Consider the following 20,166-nt stretch of genomic DNA (forward strand, 5'->3'; position numbering starts at 1 on the left):
CACTCCCGGTTCTGATAAGCTTCAGTTGAGTCTTATTCTCTGCAGATCAGCAGTAGCATCAGTTGCCTCCTCATGGAGAGTGGAGGATCTGACTGCAGTCTAGTGGGAGTAGTTAATAATAATAATAATAATTAAGCCTTTATTAGTCCCACAATGGGGAAATTATTTCTCTGCATTTAACCCATCCCGGAGGAGCAGTGGGCTGCAATGAAGCGCCCGGGGAGCAACTTGGGGTTAGGTGTCTTGCTCAAGGACACCTCGGCATGTTGCCGGTAGAGGGGTTTGAACCACCAACCTTGTGGTTACGGGACAAGCGCTCTACCTCATGTGCCACAGCCGCCCACACATAGCAGAAGGAGAGCAAGGCATACAACTCCTCCACCCTGTTATCAGACTTGGGGCAACACAAGGCACTTCTTTCTGCCCTTGTCAATTTCCCGAGGGACACTTTGACATGAAATCCTTTTTTGTGGATGAGGGGAGACCACTCCCAAAAAATCATGTATTTTTCCGCATAAATGCGCATTGTGATGGAGAGCATGACAACTATCCATGTTTGTGGATCTGGTCTGGGAAAATCTGGTTCTACCGGCATTGAAAAATTATGCAAAAAAAGATTATAATGACAAAAGAAATGTATAGTTTATTTATTTTTTTAGAGATAAACGTATAACAAACATGTTGCAATAGCATGCTGGTCTGCTTAAAAGCTCCATCTAAAGCTGTCTCAATTTTTTTTATCTCAACAGTTGATTAAGTCAATTAAGTTTTATCACAACTGACAATAAAAATATGCCCCAGTTTGTAAGATTTTACTTATCTTTTACTTCACATCCATTATCCTGTTTTGAGAAGATGGCATGTGTGAGGTATCTTGTACAGTCCTTAGTAACTTCCTTAAAAACTGTTTGAGACAGAAGCACATGCTACATGTCAGGCACTTTACATGTCCACTTTCCTGAATGTTTGAGTGTAGGAAATATGTGTGTCTGAGACCACAAATTCTATAATATAGATCATTTTGTGAAAGTACCTACTTAGCAACTGTATTTTTCATGTACAGCATAGTCTTTGCACTGGTTTTGTGCAGCATTTTCAATCACCTTATAAACATCAAGCTCTAATCCACCTGTTCAGCTAGTGAATGTCAAATGCTTTGTTTGATGTGACCCAAATATCAGAGGCACTGAGAACCATCAGCAAAGCCCTGGACCCATGCGCACACACACAAACACACAATTGACACACAGCTCGACACATTGCACAACTGCAGCGTCAGCAGAGAAGATGAGGAGGATGCCGAGAGAGGCACATGTAGCTTTGATGAAGATCAGCTGCCACAGATAGACAGGCAGGCCGGGAAGGCAGTGTGTGCCCTTGAGGTGCTGTGTGCAGGCAGGGTGGTTTGCTTGGCTTGACTGAATCCACCTCCCTTCATCTTTTGCACTTGGGTTGAGTTTGGGTGTTGATGTCACGTCGACCCCCTGCCAACCCTGAACTGTTCTATACTGTCAGCCAAACATCAGAGAAATTTGTTGAAGGAGACAGCATGGCCAAAACAGTACTTTTGTATTTTTTTTTTAATACTTGGAAAAAACTAACTCATAGCAACTTTCAAGAGATTTCAAGTGTCTGACAGGATAAATCAGTAAATACATTCAGAGTAAACCTTAAGGAACACGTCTGTGGTTGGATCCTAAAATGAGTGTTGATTTTCCTTTGTTGTCTAATGCAGACAATGACACCATACACTGAAGATTTAAACTGAGCTAGTCGGACATCCTTGCTGTCTCAAATGACCCCAGCTGTTCTGTAGAGCCTGTACATTCATGCTGGACCCCATAATACCTTTCATGCTTGTCAACAAGCATAGTTTCAGAGAAATGTAATACCATAATTTCTTTCTGGAGGGAGGAGTGTCAGGTATGGCAAGAGTAATGGAGAAAGGGCTCGAGGTGCAGGTAACCCAGGTTAGGCCGGGTGTAAAGGGGATCCGATAAGGCGTTCCCCAGACCCTACAGTCTCCCAGTCTCTATGAGAGAATAATAAGCAGCTGTAACCCTGAGACACTCCCAGGCCTCTGTACTCAGCTACAAAAACTTTCACCAGGCGTCTTATCAGGTTCTAAGGATATCACGTAAGACAATACATGTGAGAAGTGCAGTGCGAACAATGGGAGGAAAGTGCAGCGTGATATGAGGGGGACTAATGTCAGCGGCTATTGTTGAGGCCTTTGTCACTGTCAAGTACACCGGGAGCTCACAGCTCACTGAACTCCTTTCATTCAAGGATCTTGCTATTGGATGTGATGAAACTCTACAACAAGTGCTGTCCCTCAGCAAAGGCAAATTATACATACAGAGGTTATGTGTTTGTTGCGGAAAAACTGCAACCAACAGGTTGCTTTAAAATCCCCTCTGGCTGGGAACAATTATTTAGTTTCACACTTACAGTTTGTAAGATAAATTCAGCTGTAGAAAGTGTTGTGTTACATAGGATATGGTTAAAACTCACCAAAGCTTTGTCATGGAGCTTTGATATAATAATATGCAATAGAAAGTATATGATCTATAAAGATTCATGGGATGTCTTGGAATGAGGTGTTCTAATTATTTTCCTATTCTCTCTTTTTAGGTAAATGAGGCATCCTGATCAACTAGAGAGGAGCCTGGATTTCATCAAGCTAGGAACTTCAAGATGTCCACTCATAACCCCCTAAGCTCTATGAGCTTCATATTACTCTACAACTGTTGAACCTGCACTGTACTCTCCCATTTCTGAAATTCTGGCAACTGGTTATAATATATTGTACTAGCGGCCAAAAAGACAAATACTGTGACCTTGCACTAATATACTAATTTTATTTTATTTCTAAATGGGAGGATACTTAATAAGAAAATAGGATGAAAGTATGTTTCACATTGAAACTTATATTCATTTCATGTAATTGATTGAATCTAACAAGTATATTTTTTGACAGCTAAATAAAAGGTTTTTTTTTCTTTTAAGTGATGTTTTAGTGTGAGTTATTTCCTCCTTTCTGTGTAGTGCTTTGGCACTCCAGGTAAAGAACAATGTGCTTGACATAATTGGGTCCTATTTGATTATGAAAAGAGCGCGCATGCTGATAAAAGCTGGCAGGGTGATCAAAGCGCCATGCGTCCCGATCAAAATCATACACCTGACACCGTTGTAGTTTATCCTGACAGACTAACGAAATGTGGGGAAACAGGTTCAGACAGTGCAGAGAAGCCTCCCTGTTTAAAATCAGCTCCATTTCACATTGTGTTCTTTTTTTGATGTACTACTGTGTGTCTGCCAAATAAAATGTACCTGTGTGTAAAATATGGAACAATTAAAAACTAGAATGATTCTATGCTTCTTTTCTACATACTTTTGTTGCCTTTTTCTCTCAATGCTGCATGTCAGGTTTATGTTTTTTAAAAGAAGGATAGAACAATCTGACTTTTGTATTCCTGTCAAAGTTTTCCTAAAATGATTCACACTACAACAAGACGGATCAAAAGTAGGATCTATAACGTCTTTGACAAATTGTTTCCTTTGCGAGAGGAGCCTCATTTGTCTTCCTTTTTCTACCTTTCATTACTCTCCATCTTTTTGTGCCTCTCCATTTTCCCTTCACCTTTCTAATCACATTAATTCTCTGTCCCTCCCTACTTAAAATTCATTCTCACTATTTTTCTCACGCCTACCCCATCTTCATTTCCTTTACCAGCATCACTCTTCCCTTCTTTCCTACAACCGTCTTTCAGTCCCGTCTGCCCCCCTTTGTCTTCCCCCACCCTAACCCATTTTCTTGCTACCTTTCTGTCTCTCTCTCTCTCTCTCCCTTGTCTTTCTCTTCCTCTCAGATGTCAGATCACAGTCTGCTCTTCCGCTTGCCCTGTCATCACATGTTTCACACAACCCCATCCCTTAATTGGGCCCGTATCATCATATCATATCATGTAGAATATCTGATCACAGCAAGAGATGAAAGATGGCCTCCACCTATCCCCTCACAGACAGACAGACAGACAGACAGACAGACACACAGACAAACTGTAGACTCACACAAACACACACACACACACACACACATGTCAGTGGTCGTATGGGACATGAATCCAAGCTGATGGCTGTGTCTGTGTACATTTTTACACACCGTGTTTGCACCAAGTTGTCGATGTGATTGTTACAGTGTGACAGGTGAGATGGTGTGTATTCCAAGAGTGTCCACTGATGTTTGTATCAACTGCTAGTGGCTTTTGTGATGCGACAAAGGATGCCCTGGAGCCAGCAATGTCACATCTACAGGTAACTAGCAAAATAAAGAAAATATCGACAAAAAGTGTCCCAGGAGTGCTAAAATAGCTCCAACATGTCTTGGCATCAACTTGAAGGATACAGCACAACATCTCCTGCAAAATCTCCAGTCTTTCCTGCTGCTGACAGAAAATGCTTAAAAATACTGACACCTGAGTCATTCGTAATAAATATTATCATGAACATGTCATTTTGGACAATCAAGAAACGTCTATGAAAGGGCAAGTGTTTGCACCTGAACATTTAACTTAGAGCACATGCATAAACAGTTCATTCACATTGGTCCCACAGTTTGCAGGTCTGGCCTGAATCAAATGTGCAACGGGTAATTTACAGCAACAGCAATGCTTTAATAAATATGAAGGAGGTCACAATGCTTATCAAACCTTTAAGCACTGTAGTAGAAGTGTTCCAATATGTTTTACTTGACACAGGTTGTGTGTGTGACTTGTGAGCAGCTAAACTAAAGAATGATCATTTGAATCCTTTTTCGGGGCCTAAACTATACTATTTCCAAATAAAGAAGCAAAAAGATTAGAGAGGTCCGAAAAGTCATAATTTGTCTGTGTGTATATGTATAAATATATTCACAGAATGCACACAGATGTTTATGGAGATCAAATTAGCTATTTAATTACTGTTGTGTATACAATACGATACAGTTTGCTGTGTCACTAAGTGGGCCTGAAGGCCTAAAAAAGGTTAAACATCAAAAGTAAATTCTGACCATGTGCTCAGATTTAGTTTCATTTAGGAAGTATTTAATTTTCAAATGGAAAACAAAATGCAGTGGTCTGTATCTTGCTACTCTAAATGTTATTTACTCCATAAAGAAACTGCACAGAGCCCTGCTTTAAATAATCCTTTTTTTCCCTCACAAATGCTTAAATGTTGAATTAGGACACAAAGCCTGTTTACAGAGGGTTTTGTCAGTTTAAACAAATCCACACATTATCAGCTTTTAGTAGAGTTTTAGATTAACATTATGTTGAATTAATGTAATTACTGTAATTCAACATATTAGGATTCCCTAAGCAGCTAGAACTTGTTCAAATCATGGTTTGTTTAATTCTTAGAGCCCAGAGCCTATGATAAGTTGCAAGCCTGTTTTTGTTTTATCCTGACATGACAAGAATACTAATATATTTTAATGAGCCTGGGTTCCAGCATGGGAATACATTCTCATTTAGATCCTGGGCTGGAAAACATGCAAACCCATTCAGGGTCTCACATATACTGTATATACAAACAACATGATTTTCTATTTGGATGAATACTTCATCAATAACATGGCTTTATCAGTTTAAGAGAATGTTCATCACATACCTTGTTGCACCAGAGACAGATTCAAATATGTAAAGACATGGACCTAGTTTAAATAGGTCTTCCTGGAATCATAATGCAGCTGTCTACATCTTTCAGTACAATTGAATTGAGCCAAGAGCATTTGAGAACCACAAATATCTCAGATGACTCTAACACAGCATTGATCTCCTGAAGCCAGTAAAAAAATAAATGCATGAATTCTACTATTGATGCAGAACAAAAAAAAATGCTCGTTTTTACATGAAGGTATTTTTTGGCCCAGGAACATGACCTTGGAAGCTGCTGGTGAAGAAAAGTAAAGAATACAACTTCTAAACTCCATTATGTGATAGAACTTTTTTGTTCCTTTCTTTGTCTCCCTGGTCTTTTTTTCTACTAGACGGCACAGTATTTCACTTTTATCTACAGATAGCAGGACTTTGTGTTATCTTATATTGTTTGGGAGAAGATTCACAAGTACTATCCGTCCCATGATCCCCACAGACGACAAGATACAGAACTCCAAGTCTGGAAACTTCACACTGAGAAAAATGAGGTCTTACTGAAACTACCTTTGGTGTGTGTTTAACTCTCTGGTTAAAGAAGATCTGGAAAAACAGGCTGCCGGCTGCATGGTGTATGGCGCTATTAAATGCAATAAAAGGATGTGTGGAGATTTTTAAAAAGCAGCTTGTTCAAGATCACAACTGAAATCTGGTGCTGGAAACTGGCGTTTGATTAGATTATTCAAGGTTGTTGGGGGTTAAAGGGGCTTTACTGAAAAAGCAGACGTCTCAAATAAAAACAAAAATGTGGTAAACCGACTTTTCAGTCCTTATCAGAAGCATCAACCTGAATATCTTATTCTGCAAATCAGCTGTTCCCAATCACCACCTCATCCCACTCCTTCAAGTGGATCCATCCATGTAATGTTAGAGGTCAATAACATCAAGGAAAAAACACAATCTTCTGATTTATTGCTTAAGAGCAAAAGTTTTTTATTGTGTTTATTTCCTTTATTTTCATGCCAATCTACAGCCTCACGCCCCACACTCCAGTCCAGTAGGTGGCGATAACGTGCCTTTAAATTGGCTTTACAATTGCAAATAAACACCAGAGAAGAAGTAAAAGAACTTCAGAGGTCACCTAGAGGAAATATTAAATGAACTCAAGACAGAAAGAGTGGCGTTAAATAAAATAAAATAAAATGTGTATAATAAAGGAACGAAAAGAACAATCGGTGGAGCGGAAAAAGTCGGCGAGAAAAATAAAAAATAACTTCTACAACTAACAATCTCTTATTAAAAAATAACGCCCTTGCCGTCGATGATGCCCTTGCCACGCAAAATCATGCTAGCAAAATGAAGAAGAGGAAAGAGGACCGAGCAGCAAGAGGGTCAAGAGGAGGCCGCTGGCAAAGAGCTCAGTTGGGGCTGGTGGTGTGAGGCTAGCTAACGTAGTGAGAGCGTAAACGGAGCTAGCCGGTTAGTAGCAGAGCGGCCAATGCTGTAGCACCCAATGGCTTAAACTTATCAGTGTTTTTTTTTAATGTGCTGTCGCCTTTAATTGAGCTGTAAATCCTGTGTTGCTGAGATATAGGTTAATTTATTTCTAGTTATTGTGGTGTTTGCTCTGAGTGTTCATGTACTTTAAATCCTGATGAGATGCAGGTAAATGTATGTCTTCGATTAATATGCTGTTGGCGTTAAATGTGTCTATGTGCGCTGTAAATTTCATTGAGGTACAGGTGATTTAATTATTGTGCTTATGGCTGTAAGTCAGTGTACTAGGGCTGTCCCATTTTGGTGTTTTTTTTTAAGCTTGAGTAAGAAATATACTTTCTTCAAACTTGTGCTCACTATTTACTTATGGTATTTTACTTTTCTATCACTGTCTAATGAAAGATGAAGACATAATCAGGCTTCAAGGATTTTCCTTATTTTTTTATTTTTATAAATCATTTAAAAAATGTGTCAGAATTTCATCTTGTATAGTACAGCGAAACTAGAGCAGCCCTTCATTGACCCCATCCGTCATGTTTCAAGATTTGTCAATTTAATGGATTTAAAATTTAAAGTGGATATTGTAACAAAACAACCATTTATACAATATCATTTCAACTATTTGCCCACGAGGTACCCGTACCCATGATTGGGAATCACGTAGATGATCTCTGCAAGAGAAAGTTGGTGATCTGACTTTCACTTCTCACAGCAGCAAACTATCACACACTGCCATGACAGGCCGAGGCTGGCTAGTTGAAGCTGGACAGAAGACATTGCCTGAAACATGTTGTGCAAATGAACATTTGTTTGCGTGTGTGAGTGTGGACATGTGTGTGAATGTGTGTGTCTTTCTTCTTTGTGGTCGGCCGAGAGTGATTGATTTTGAAGTGTAGAATCTTGACAGAGTGTTCGGCTATCCCAGGAGGCACGAGACCACAGGGCCGAAACAGACGAGCAGCCATCACTTTCTTCTTCTCTCTTTCTTCTTACTTTTTTTCTCTATCTGTCCTCCTTCTCCTCTGCCCTCTCTCATTCCCCAAATCCATCCTCCCTCCTTTCAATCTAACCCCTTTTCTTCCCTGCTATTTCTCCCCACCCCTCAGATGGGTTTATTGATATGTAATATTGATATTTATTGCTGGCTAAAATGAGCCGCCGTCTTGCAGGTGGTGGGTGGGGATTCCTGATGTGGGTCAATAAGAGACAGACATGCCTGGTGATTTGCTTTGAGGGAATTCACAGCTGCTGTAGCTCATACTGCTGAGATATAGCCCATGTCAAACTCTCATCCATAGGAAGGAAAAAAACAACAGCAATGTGGAATGGAAGGATCTCAGGGCACATTGCAGATTTTCAATATTGTTTAAATAGAATAGCTTTTTTGCTCTCTCTACAATTTGTTCACTCACCTATCACTTACTGTCTACCAGCAGTGTATTTACAGTATATAGGTACTGTATATGGAAGGGAGTGATATGTGCAAGAGCAAATGAATCCATAAGTGCTCCTTCTGCCCTACATCATGTATTCGCGGCAGCCTGAAAACTATATCAAAGGTGAAAATATGGAATTCAATTTCCACCAACACTTATGAAGCCATCATGGCTACAAAGTACATATTCATTTCTTTAAATTAAACTGATGATTGACAATATATTTCCTAAACAAAATGAAAAAAAACTTTGGAACGAGCACCCAGGAGAGCTCTGTTAGATCCTGTTGAACCAACTCAATATATCTGTGCAAACTTCAGATTTGAATTTGTGAATCGTTGCCATATGTGTAGTATCTTCAACCTGCTGGTTGTCACAGGACTGAGGGTACCAAAACAGAGGCAGTGTTCCTCTCTGCGCCGCCATTAGTGATATCGTGTCACACACTCCTGGGGCTCCAGCTTTGTTTTCCCATCATGCCCTCACTGCCTGCTGGTTGGTTTAAATAAGCAGCATTCTTCTTCAGCCTTTCAATTATACCATGCCCCGCAGCATCACCCTGCACCCTCCATATACACCAAGACAGGAGCTAAGAGAGTAGGAGGGATTGATTTGAATTTGGCATTTACAGTAATGGGTGTTTTGCGTTGGAGTTTTGCGTATTGGTATTGTCATTGGTTGGTTATAACTCCGTTATGAAAATATATTTTCTGTTTTAAGTTTTGTTTGGAGTGGCACACCCACAAAGGGAACTGGATTTGTTTAGAAGTTAAGCCCTGAACGTAGACCATTTTTGAGTAAATCCCAGGCTGCGAAACAAAGTAACTTGAGTGTTCAAAATTCTAAATATAATACCTCATTTTATCCCCTTAAATTGTTTTAAAAGTCAGTCTCACTACTTAAATGCCCAAAACTTATTTCACTGTTTTCCCACTGTCTCTTCAGTCCATCTCTCCCAGTCTCCTTGTCTCGGAGTCTCACGGCAGCTAGACACGGGTCAAGTTATCCTATTGAAAGGATGAGATGGAGGCTGAAACCCCGCAACCACAAAAGCAGGCCGTCTAGACAAGGCCCCATAGTCCTGACCCCTGTTAGACCCTGTCCCCCCAGGGGCCGATAATACCTTTGTTTCTATGTTGATAAATTCTATTTCCTGTCATACCAGCCGCACAACAAACACTGTGACATCCAAACTTTGATACTCAATACTACAGGCATGTACGTAGCAGTAAGTGACTTTGTGACTTTCAGAGTAGAAAAAAATTGAAGGCTGTATTTTAAAGATATGAAAACAATAGTTTGAGGATATAACTATTTATTAACACACATTAACCAACCACATAAACAACATAAATGCTGCTTATTTAGTGTACAAACAGTTTGGAGTTTTAATGTGGGTGATGAGAATATGTCTGGTGTTTTGTTGACTTACGGTCCTTGGTTCCCATAGACGCATGTCTGGATTTTGGGGTTTGGAGGTGCAGTCTGGTGATTTAGGCATGAATTATCATCTAGTCACACAGCATAAATTAACATACAGGCTTAGATAGAATACACAAGAGCAGGCCACTTCTATTCAATGGCCCACAAGGGAACATGGTCTGCTGGCCGGAGACTCCTCATAGTGTCTGTTTTAGCACACAGCCTGCTCATGGCGAGGTGTTATGCTAATTACTTTCTTGCACTACATGTGTGCATCAATACGTTGTTATATTGTCTTCATGCCAACACCTTTTATCTAACAAGGAAAAAAAGACTTTTATAAGACAATTATGTGAACACAAACTTTTATCAGTAACCGAAAAATGTGAAAACATTTTTAAATAAGGTGGATACATTTTGGTGTCTACAGTGCATCAGCCACAGCATGTCATCATTCAAAATCATATCATCTGCAGTTAGAAACCATCTCATGTTGGCTTGGACTCTCTCAGAATAGTAGGCTGAATATGTATTAAAGCACATAACGAATAATTGAAAACAAAAAACATGATATTGCAGTTTATAACCGTAAAGCTGCATAAATGAAATAAATGGGTAAAACTAACTGGCTTCATATGCAACATTTTTTAGGGTGCTTTTTTCTTTAAAAAAATATTTGACATATCTGTGTGGGTGATGTTTAGGGTTCCACCTTATTATTATTTTTAGTAATTTATCTAATGATTATTTTTTCAATTCTACATACTTTACAAATTCCTTTACAAATATATAAATATCAAAAACGTGTCTGATTATGTTTCGATATTATATCTAATCATGTTCTCTCAAAAACAAACAAATGTAACAAGATAAAATACCCTTTCTGTAAGAAGCCTGATCAGAAAATACAGGAACTCAAATTCAAAAGTATTGCTGTGACTCACGTATTAATTTAATCACTGTATGTCATAACTCTTTATCTGAACTGGAAAAATACTTTACTTTAAAATTTTAACTATTACGACATGGATTGATTTAATCACTAGAGTAAAATGCAGTTTAGATAATGAAAACAATTTTTGCTTCAGCGTGGGGCAAGGGAAATAATTAAAACGGTTTACAGATTGTAGCAACATTCACGAACTTTAACAAGTCTGTAACACCATGTCTCACTCATACATGACTGTTAAATTAAACAGAAACTATAAAACAGTCAAATAACAACATGAGATGTCGCATGCTGTAACATTGCATTGCCATAATAGCAGTGGTGCAGAAATAACTTTTAACATGGGGGCGAGAAACATTCTGAAAATCAATGTTAAGTGACTACTACTAATAATTTTTTTCAGTTTTAATAAATCATGCTTTGGTAGGGACAATAAGTAAACAGGACAGGGCTCTGTGGCTCTTGTATGCTTTCACTTTCTGAAGTGTTCCCAATTGTTCTGTTGTGAAAAGCCATTTCATTTCTAATTTTAAGGAGCACCATATTTTTGGGTCTCTTTCTAAAATACATCCACACTATAAAGGGCCGAGGGCCTAGTTTTCTGCTGCAGCTTATTCTCAGAGAAATGCATGCTTTGACCAGGCACAGCCATTCTTGCCACGTGCCGGCAGACGTTATGCAAATTGATGTATTTTTTTAATCGGTTACATTGATTACTTCGACAATTCCCAGCCCTAGTGACGTTTCATTCTAAATCATTAAGAATCACAAGCGTAATTCTGTATTACAAGACAGTTTTTGAAAAATCCCACTTCCTGTTATTTGTCCTCCATTTTACTGCCACATTGCCATTGCTGAGCTTGCATGGGAGCTAAAATGTACACAAAGATAACAGCAACACAGGGTAACGCTAGCTTTCTTTCATTGTTCCTGCAGACTCCTTGTCCTCCCCACTCCATCTTCTGCCTCCCCACAGAGAGCCATGAAGCGTCTGAGTCATTCTCGATTACAGTATGTATTTATAGATGGTAGAGTCAGGACCCAGCAGGCCCTGTGTGCGTGCATGTGTGAGTTTAAGTGTGTGTGGGTGGATGGGTTTTTCGAACTCACACTGCCTAAAACTAGGGCCAGGAGTTCGATGACTCACCTCAGCTACTGGACGCTTCGACCAGGAGAGCTGACGTCATCCGTCCTGAGTACGAGAGTTACTGCTTGCAGTGACCTCACTCTCTCTCAGGTTAGAGAGGAAAAGTGCTAGAAATTGTCTGTCAAGTAGGAGCTTAAAGACACTGCCTCATATCCTCATTTTCTGAGTACAGGTCAAAGTAAATATGTGGCCTTGCACTTTGTGAAAGTGAAGGTGGTTAGGCCGCAGCTGTTTAAGAAGACTGGAACAGTACAGTAAAATTGTGCGTCAGAATTATCGCTAGCATTTTCTTCTCCGTCACCCACACGATCATTCACCAACTCTGTATTTTTGTATGTTTATGTCCAGTTTATCACATGCATGAATCGTCTGTGATGCTTAATTTTTGAAGAACCAGAACCGTGCACTAGCACACAAATACAAACACATAATCACACACACACGTACAAACACAGGGCTGAGGCCTTCGCGTTGTTGATGTTTGAACATTTCAATTGAGAAGGCTATAAGACCTGCAGCTGCCTGTCTCGCCGGGTTGAATAGGGGGGGCTTTTTTTTGGGCGGGAAGGCAAGAAGGTGGTGAATGCTTTCCCGATGAGAGATGAGGCATATTGAAAACTATATTAAATTACCCTGATTAACAATTTAGCCACGACCAGGCTAGCCATGGGGGTGCTCTATGGAGAGGCCCAGAGACTATTCATTCCCACAGCGCCAGGGTCGAAAGGTGCCCCAAGTTCACAGGCTCAGGCCCTTTGTTATGCTAACACCCTATCCCAAATCAGCTGCCTGCTCCATGGCCAGACACAAGCACTTCCCTGAGAACTTTCAGGGAGTCGTCATTCCACTTCATCTTAACCCCCCCTCACAACACACAGGCAGACAATCACCATTGCCAAATTCCATGCACAATTCAACATTTTTTGCAAGTGGAAAATGGGTTGGAGATGTGGGGTGTTTGGTCTGTGTCCTCAACACAGACATTAAGGATGTCTTATATCTGTGATACGCTGTCACATTAAGCAAAAATATTTGCATTGTTTGATTTGTTGTAATGTCAGAACTTTTTGAATGATAAAGGAATGGGGAAAATCATATTTCAATATCTTTGCAAGTGCCTGTTTAAAATGGAAAAAATATTTTACCAAAACGACTGACAATAATATGTTTCAGTCTTTCTGTCTCAAGGGAGGGTGATCAATACACATTAACAGGCCAGTTGATAAGACATGTAGTAGAGGTCAAGAGTCAAATGCTGGTCAAACACCCTTGACCTAAGGTCAAAGTCTTTAGGGTGAACATCCCAGTGTTGCACAATCACATATGTGTTAAATCTTATCCCAATTATGATAACAGTGCCTTTATTTGGATTTAAGAGTTTTCACAAACAGGTGTACGAAATGAGACTTTTATTGTATTTTTTATGTATTTAATCATATGAAAAATCACAATCACAATATTTTTTACATTATTTCTTTACCCAATAATATTTCAATAGTCCATTTATTCCAAAATATTTTTGTGTCCTCAAAACGTTCTGATTTATAATGAAAATGTATTCTTATTTTAGGAATAAGGCATACATGATGCACTCGCACACAAACACTCCCTCTCTCTCTCTCCCTTACACACACACACACACACACACACACACACACACACACACACACACACACACACACACACACACACACACACACACACACGTCACTGACAGTAACAACATCAACAACAGCAGCAATGCACATACTATACCACATGAAATTGTATAAAATGTCTCAAAAAACATGCAATATAATTATATACCACTGTTTGGAAAGCACTGATTGTGTACAGCCATGGTCCTGAGTTGTAGGCGTGTATAACTGCCCTCGTCTCTCACTACCGCTGAGCCAAAACCTCAAGCAGGAGAGAAAGGAAAAAAACAAATCCTCATCAATGCAAATGAGAGCCCAGAACCTGGGGAGCCTTGCTTGAGTCACCGGTTTTCCAAAAAAGCCAAAATCACAGGCTTTCACCTGCAAATCTTGTTGTCATACACGACTACAGATGCTCCATATTAGCACAGGACAGTCAGTCATATCCGCGGATTAGTCTGCAGTCACTTTAAAACCCGTCTCCACACTCAGGCTGCCACAAGAGGAAATAAGGACGCTTCTAATTCTGCCAGCATAATTGCCTGATTATAATGAGTTCCTCTCTCTCTTTTTCTCTCTCTCTCTCCCTCTAGCTCTGCCTTTTTTTTCTCAGTGTCTGTTGCTGGATGCGCACACACACACACACACACACATTCAGACACACCTAATTCTGATATAAATCAGTCTTCAATTGAATAGAGGGGGAAAAAATCTGCATTAATATTTTCTGGTGCTGCAATGGCGCTCTGCAGTGTTTTCCTGTGACTTCAACAGACAATAGAGTTTATAGCAGGAAATTAAATATACAGTAAAACAACAAAATACTGTAAAATGATCCATGGCGACACCAAACCTAACACTTTTACAGTTAATTGATTTTGTTGATTTCAAGCAGACGGTAACTGCCGGAAAGCTAATGTGGTGTCAAGCATGCCACTGTGCCTTATGTTGCTTTGTAAGTTTCTAGATTTCTATGTGTGAGACAAAGAAGATGAAAACAAAACTCTGGTGACCATGGTTAATCTTACCTAACCACAGAACCCAATTCAATTAATAAATATATATATATATATATATCAATGCAAATTTTGATACATCTTAAAATCCTAAACTCTGTCGGAGTCAAGTTGACAACTTATTAGGATAAAGAGCATAACGTTTTCAATGTCACACTTAACAAAAGTGAAATTTACATATTTGTTTATTATTGTATCTTAACAAGGCCTGGTAGTTTAGGATAATATGAATATTAAATATCAAAATCCTTGAACAATTAGGGAGAGGCCCAAAAAGAGATATAATTCTTCAGTCTGAACAGATTCATCTCATGGTTTACAAAGAAAAAGCCCTAAAATATAATTATCATTTTATATTTAGATTTTATTCCCAACCCAGCATCACCTAGATTAATTACATTTCCGTGACCATTTTATATTAAAATGAGAATACAACATCATCATGTAAAATTGTAGTGTAACATTTCAGTATAAAACAAATTTAATGTTTCTCTTTAATAAAAGAAGCTATGTCAGCAATGTTGTTTATTGTTGTTATCATTATTATTATTATTTTAGTTATTATGTTGACCTCATCTAAAGCAATAGTTCCACCTGTCCAACTATCATGCACCCAAATTTATATTTTTCACTGCAGTTATCACAATGTCAGTTTTAGGCATGGAAGTATGCATATAAAAGACACTTGTAAAATACAAGGATCTTGGTGCTGTTCTTCTCGGTTTATACATAAGCAAAAATATGAAAATAGTTTGGAATAAAGGGATATTTTGAATATATTTACAAAAATATTTTCAGTCCCATGTAAGTATATGTAGTATGACGATGTAAGGCATTTGCAAAAGAAGCCTAAAGCACATCAAGAACAGAAAATGTATACAATTCCTATGACAAAAAACTTGAATGTTGCAGAATGTTACTGAAAAAAAACATGCATATAAGTTTGGGATTAGTTGTTATTCTGTCTGCAAATCTTTCACTTTAGCTATAGCATACATTGCCTTGTTCCACCAGGATTTGTTCCTTCATCCCTCTAAAGCTGTCTAATCCCAGATGCAGGCTAAATGAGCATGCCCACTCATGAATGTTGTTGCTTAATTACAATCCCTGATGGAAAAACCACCGAGGGAGAAGCCGTAACACAGCCACCCGTTAGGATGGAAACGGAAGGTTTTTCCTTTTCCTCAAAAAAGACTACATGTATGTGTTCAAGTGTATATGAACATCATCAATTGTGATGGGTGTAATTTTTTCCCCTACCCCCAAACAAAATACAAAGGCAGTCTGCAGGTCCTCCAATTTCATATACAGAAATAAGATTGATTTAATGAACGGGAACATTCAAAGGCCCTGCTACTGTGTTGTATGAAAAGGCTCTGTGGTATCTGAAAATGGGATCTAATGTCAACAGTGACATGCACAAACAGTATGTTGAAGGTATTTACCTTATCAGCTGCACTTAACACGGAATAAAATGAAAAATGAATAAATTACTGTTAGACATAACATACAATCACTTTGTTGCCGTTACATGGGCCAAATAACACATCAACACCAAAGCGCAATCAAGAGTGTACAATCAAATTAAATGTTTAATTAAATGACAATGGTGCGTCTGTTGATGTGTGTAGAGCTTGACTTTGTCTGGCATTCAGCAATATAGAGAGCACACAGTAGAGAACTTCATTTGAGGTAAGATCATTAAGAAATGGAGATTGTGCATACTAGATATTTAATCCTAATACCTTCAAACCTGTCACTAAATTGTTGAACTGAAATTTGTACAGTGAATTTCTACGGTATATCTTTGCGGTTAACCAAATGTGTGCTCTGAATACCACATTACTCTATTTAAGCAAAAAGCTCCCATTTTTTGTAGAGGAACTCTACACTGCACATAAATTATTCAGTAGTATTTGCATTTGCATTGTGATTTGCATTCTTGTAGATTACAGAGAATGGAGAAGGAGGTGCTGCACCAAAGAGAATTACATTCTGAACCATTTTCAGTCCTACTGGTGACGAGTTGACATGGATTTTTGTTCCACTTTCCTCCTCTGCTTCGAGGTATACTGCTGAGATCAGTGACACACATTTCAAACTGTTGTTTGATTAATAAAAAAAGGAAACAATGTATAATGCTCACCAGCACTCACACACAAAAAGCGCTGCCATTAAATATGAATCGTGACATTGAACAATGAGTCTATTTGATTGACTAGGCTGAGATTTTAACTTTAATATTCTCGTCATCTTTATTTCTATTGTAAGGCTTGTGAGTTGAACCTCAAAGGAACCAGTAGGCATGGAGGAGATGTCATATGGATTAAACACTAGGAAAGGGTGTGAAACTCTCACAGTACACTGAAGATCCTGGCTATTATGTTTCATCTAAAAATAACAAGCCTGACTAAAAAGAACAGACAACACTGAAATAATAAAAAGAAGAAAAAAACACATGCTCCATAGAGAACACAGTTCAAACAGCAGCAGTGATAGTGCTGAGTGTTATATGGAATACAACGAGGAGAATGTACAGTACGAGACTCCCTTCAATTATAAATGAAAAGGAAATCAGTGTGAAATGTATGGAATAACCCAGATACTGAAATAAAACATTGTCAGTGTCTATCTAGAGCCACTTTTGTGAAACATCCTTTTTTTAAATCGTCAAGATTTCATGTGTCTTGATGTAAAAAAAAAAAAAATATATATATATATATATATATATATATATTCTGAATACCTGCATTACTTTCACTTAATTGCACTAATTGCTGACATCATCATTAGTATACAGCAATCTTTAAAACGATACCGCCTAGGCCTAATTTATATATGCTTACATGGGAAATATGTGAGAGAGTAGATGGAGGCGGTGTGGTAACACACTCCTGCGAGGTGTGTGTGTGTATGTGTGCTTACATGCAATGAGGGGCTGATGTGATGCATCAAGGGGGTGGGGCAGTTCCCCCTGCAATAACAGAGGAGGGTTTAGCAAACGTATGCGCATGTGCAAATACAGCCTAGCCCTTTTATACCCACATGTTGATGTACAAGCTACTCTGTGTTTACAGTTGCAAACACAAATGCACAAACTTGTTTATTGTGTTTGAGGGTTCAGCATTTCTTTTTGTCTGAACCATGCAGTCAGAATACAGACTATTATTCTTACCCTTTTTTATTAATGTAATTAAGTTTTGACACTTGACGTGACTTATTTTCTCCTAAATATGCGAAGAACTCACATTCAATGCTTAAGGTTAAAGAGAAAAGTCTCCTTTCACTGAATTCATCAGGAGAGTCGCTGTAAGCAATACAACTGACAGTAAATTCTACTGAAGGTAAAACATTTTTTTATTGTAATCTCCACTCATTTAAGACTTCAGTGCATTATGAAACAATGCCACAAACTATATCTCATTTGAGTTTATGTATAATACTATTATATAAGTGTTTACTTAATGGAAAATTACTCCATATGCAGTATAGCCTACTGCATTAAAAGAGTTAAAATGAAAGGTGCAAGATCCAAGATCAGGAGCATTTTGATTGCCCCTCAAAGGCTCTCAAAATGTTGACATTGAGTGGCTCATTGCTAATGGTGCTAACAGTGCTAACTACGGCAAAAGTGCTGACAGAGTTAACAGTGTTTACTTTGGGGTGGAATCTGAGGGTGGGTGCTACGTTTTCACGATGCCGCTGTCGGTTGGGATGGTATTATCAGCTTTATGAGAGAGGTCCAGAGCAGCGGCCGTTAGCAAACCAGTGGGGCACGCTGGCATACACTAACATAATAATAATAATAATACAGTCATTTAGCAGACGCTTTTATCCAAAGCGACTTACAGTCAGTAGTATATTACATATCATTCACCCATTCACACACTGATGACAGGCTACCATCAAGGTGCCACCATCAGACTCTAACTAACATTCATCATCCAGTCCACACCGATGGCAAGCCTTCAGGAGCAACTTGGGGTTAAGTGTCTTGCCCAAGGACACATCGACTGCCGAAGCCGGGTATCAAACCACCGATCCTCTGAATGGAGAACTACCTTGCTCTCCACTACGCCACAGCCAACATGCACTTAAAGCACTAGTGGCCGGCCCGCTTATGTCAGCAAAGCAAGAAAAAGCTCTGATAACAACACACACAGAGGCTTCATTCTCTGCTCAGACAGACATTACTTCACTAAATCGTTACATAGCTAATAGTTGTTTGCTGCTATATTAATACTATGAATGTTAAACACAGCTCATTTATGATAAAGTATGAGCAATCGCCTACAATGTAATTAAGTATGAAAAGTACATATTATTGATTTATTATGGAATGTAATCAATGAATTGTTTAAGTGTTGTTTTAATGCTGTTAAGTGATGCAATCACTATGTCTTATAGTACTTAAAACTCCAGTGGAACCTCACTTCTTATCGTTCACTTTTCATGAAAATGCCATAGACCGTGTTTTGCAAAACAAATCTAGTAACTCCTATAAAATATAAATTACAGATATAGTGATTAACTATATTTTATCACAAAATTGTAACATTCAAGAAAACTGCCAGGACCCTGAAATTATGCTTGGTGCTTAGGTGGAGCTGTTTATTCTAATATATACGGAGTTTTCCCAGTCACAGAAGGAGAAGTTCTTTTGGCTCTTTATCGTTACATGAAACAGTCATTGTTCATCAAAATAGTTTAACCTTAGTGCATTATTCGGATTTCCAGTTAAATGTCAGTAAAATAAAAAAATCCCTAAATCATTGAAAGCTCATAGAATAACTGCCATGCATTGTGGTCATGCATGTTGAAATACAATCACTAAAAGCAACCTTTCGTTTCTGATGGTTTTCTGTGGCCACTGGTTTTCAGATATATGGGATGCATTGGAGTCCTTCTGACAGGTTTCATTTGATTGGTTAGGCCGTTTTTGGTGATTACTTGTAGATTTGCCTTACAGTAAAGTTATGACTTTTTCATTCTTAACAAACTGAGTTGCAGTTCTCTGTCATCATGCTGACCAGCCCCCCATGTGGATATACTGTACATTTTTTATTTGTATTCTTATTCTTTATTTTATTCTATTTTTATTTTATTGTATAATATGTGTATTTATTATCTGTTTCTGTGTAGTTGAGCTGCTGCAACACTTGAATTTCCCCCATGGGGATCAATAAAAGGAATATAATAATAAAAGACTGTAAGGGTCAAGCCTCCCTTAACAGTCACCTTGATTAAGGGTAGAAAAACAGCCCACGGTGCTTAATTATTAACCAGATGATACAGCCGCAAAGTACGATGCATATTGTCAATAATCACACCCAGAGAGGGAGATCAACAAAAGCAGAAGCTGGGAGACTGTGTTATTTGCCTCCTCTGTAATGTGTAGTGGTGTATCTTTTCTCTCTTCCGGTTCC

The sequence above is a fragment of the Anoplopoma fimbria genome, chromosome 13 (genome assembly GCF_027596085.1).
Source record: "Anoplopoma fimbria isolate UVic2021 breed Golden Eagle Sablefish chromosome 13, Afim_UVic_2022, whole genome shotgun sequence".
NCBI classification, from domain to species: domain Eukaryota; kingdom Metazoa; phylum Chordata; class Actinopteri; order Perciformes; family Anoplopomatidae; genus Anoplopoma; species Anoplopoma fimbria.